The following is a 3,393-nucleotide window of genomic DNA, read 5'->3' as shown; positions in this document are numbered from 1 at the left end:
AGCCTGTCCATATGTTCTTGTATCCAGTCTTGAAAAGGGAAAAAGCTTCAGTCCCTGGAAGAACTGAGTGTAAGATTAGCAAATAGATTTAATCTCACTTCTAAATTCAATTTATCAGTGTCTGCCTGGAGTAATGCTGAAAACATTTTTTTGAGACCTTAGTTGGGCTCAATGGGAAAAAATGGATTAGTCACATCTGCCATGAGTATGAGGAGCTTGGGTGGCACAACCAGTAGATATGCAGTCAGCTGCTAATTAAAAGATTGGCCGTTCAAACCCACCAGCCCTTAGGAAGGAAAACGATGTGGCAGCTTTGGAAACTCAATGGGGCCTTTCTATTGTACCCTAAAGGGAGGGTTGCTAGGAGTCAGAATTGACTCAAAAGCAGTGGGTGCAGGTATCCTGCATACTGAAGGAGGGATATGATGACATGCACACAAAAAAAGTTGCCACAACTGGCTTAATATTATCTGCAAACTTGGAGATTCATCTGGAACCTCCCCTTTCCCCATCATATAAACCAATATTGATAGAGATCTGTGGTGGAAAGCTTGTGTAAAAAGGAAACCCCAAATATAAAGGATGTTTGGCTAAGAGGTTGTGTCATTCCAGGACCAACACTCCCAGTGGCATGCATTGGGACTAGGAATGCAACTATGGGCAGGTTATTGGGTCCCAGAATCCCCGAGTGGTACAAACAGCTAACATGTTCAACAGCTAACTGAAGGGTGGAGGTTCAAGTATTTCCAAATGTGTCTCTGAAAAATCCGTTGTTGAAAACCCTGTGGAGCACAGAATGCTACCAATCTGGCCTGATTTAAGGAGGCCTAGTTTATGAACCCTGGTGTGGTCCTGTGGGATCAATATTGGACTGATTACCACAAGGTCAGTCATACAAACCCCTTCATTGCTCTTGGAATCACTACACAGGTTTGCTATGAGTTAAAACTGATCCAATGGCATACAATCACATCAGTTTATGTTTGCCTACTAACCTAAAAGTTGATAGTTTAAAGACACCTAGCAGCGGTGTCTTTAAACTTGGTGTGAGATAAAGCACTGGACCACAAGGTCAATGTGAACCACAAGGTCAGTGGGTCAAACTCACAGTCACACCTTCGAAACCCTATACAGGGTCGCTATGAGTTAGAACTGACTTCATGGCACTTGACAGCAGCAACACTGGAAGAAAGGCCTGGCAAAAAAGCTGCAGCCGAGAAAACCAAACAGAAGTTTTACTCTAACAAATGCCACCCTCATTCACTGGAATTAACTTGATGACAACAGGGTTCTTTGTTTTAATTGTTGTTAAGTGCCATGGAGTCAGTTCCAACCCATAGTGACCCTGTACAGGGTTTCTGAGGTTGTAAATCTTTATGGGAGCAGAAAGCCTCATCTTTCTCCCACAGAGCAGCTGGTAGTTTGGAACTGCTGACCTTGCGGTTCGCAGCCCGATTCATAACCACTACACTCTGGTAGCGTAGGAGACAGAGTACATTCAGGCCTGCAGGGTTTACGGTGTGCTAACTAGTAGGAGCCTGCGTGATGTGGCTCAGGCTGCACTGGGGAAGTAGCAGTCACTCTGGCCCTCTGGGCATTTCTCCAGGGTTTGAAATAATTCTTCCAAGGCACAAGTCAGCCCCTCCCACTAAAACAAACAAAAACAAAGCCGGGCTCAGCACAGATGAGCTTGCCAAAGAATACTCTCTTTGACCCATCAGACAGGCTATTGGAGGACAACTGGAGATTGTATGTCCTGGTACTGGAGTGGGGAAAGGGCATAGATCTAATGGGAGCCACAAGCATGTCCCCTCCCTTCAAAAAGGGGACACTCCTGCCTCGTACCCAGCTTTAGGGTTCCTAGATCCATTCCCTTCCCCACCTCTCACTCCACCTTGACTTACCTTTTACTCTGTTTCTTTCTCACCTTCGCTACGCAGTTTGTCCATCTTGCTTTCTGTGTCTTTTTTTCACCCCTCCCCCACAAACACAATATCAATAGATTGTAATTCTGGGTCAACCTGAAATAACCCCTATCAGAAAATGTATGAGCATCTCTTCCAGACCGTCAGTGCCAGCATGGCCTGGGTGGTGTCCCCGGAAGATGACAGAGGTCTACAGAGTTGCCTCCGTCACACATTCCTCATACCCCAGTCACAATCTGGAAAAGACTCGGGTTCTGTGGCCTTGGCTCATGCCACCTCTACCTGACTCTGCTTGCTTCACACTGGCCTGCAATCAATGCTAACTGGTCCCACCTCCAGTGCGTAAGTATGTAAGGAGTTCATGAACAACACCATGAGGCAGCAGAGTACATGCCCAGAGCAGGCTCAGAGTTAAGAAGAATGAGGAGGCTGGGAGCTTGGGCCAGCTGGAGGAAGTCTTCTTAAACAAGAAGAGAAAAAGAGCATCCCAGGTGAGGATGGATGAGTAAAGGCCCCCACCTCAAATTGAACAAGGCCACTTGGTGGGGCAGTGAGTAAGCCTGTCAGCTGGTCAGCCTGAAAGGAACAGAGAGTTTAAACTGTGAGTGATAAGAGAGAAAGCTACAAAGCTGCATTGAAACTAGCTTGCACAGTTCCTTGAGTACAACAAGAGTTTGGAATCCATTCCATTCGTAACAGACATGGAAACTTTTTGAGTCAATGAGGAACATGATCAAAATGCTATGTGAGACGGTACCAACGGGATCTTTCTTATTGAGGCAGAATTAGCACCCGGATTCGTAGTGGTTACGAATCGGCTGCAAACCTCAAGGTCAGCAGTTCGAAACTACCAGCTGCACCACAGGAGAAGAACGAGACTTTTTGCTTCTGTAAAGATTTACAGCCTTGGAAACCCAGTACATGAGCCAGAACCAACTCCATGGCACATAACCCACCACCACCACCACCCACAGATGAAAACAGTATCAGCTAAAGAATACATACTTGTATTATGAAGTGGATAGACAGAACATGGAACCCGCTTCAAACCTCCAAATAAAACCATTGTCAATGAGCCAATTGTTATTCATGACAACCCCATGTGTTACAGAAAAGAACTGCTCAGTGGGGTTTTCTGGCTATAATACTTTTAGAAGCACTATTCTGGTCTTTCTTCTTTATTGCCACTGGTTGTGTTTGAACTGCCACTTCATAGGTTGGTCGTTGTTGTTAAGTGCCATGGAATTACTTCTAAATTATTGCAACCCTATATAGGGTTTCCAAGGAGCGACTGGTGGATTTGAACCAGTAACCTTGTGGTTAGCAGTCCAGTGCTGATCCTACAGCACCACACCAGGTTCGTAGGCAAGTAGAAACCATTGGCACCACCCAAGAACCTCCCACATCCCCCTCAGAACTTATTAATTGCTGCTTCACTATACTCTCCCAGCACCTCAAGCTGTATACA

The sequence above is a fragment of the Chrysochloris asiatica genome, unplaced genomic scaffold (assembly GCF_000296735.1).
Source record: "Chrysochloris asiatica unplaced genomic scaffold, ChrAsi1.0 scaffold00014, whole genome shotgun sequence".
Taxonomy (NCBI): Eukaryota; Metazoa; Chordata; class Mammalia; order Afrosoricida; family Chrysochloridae; genus Chrysochloris; species Chrysochloris asiatica.
This window is presented reverse-complemented; position numbering follows the sequence as displayed.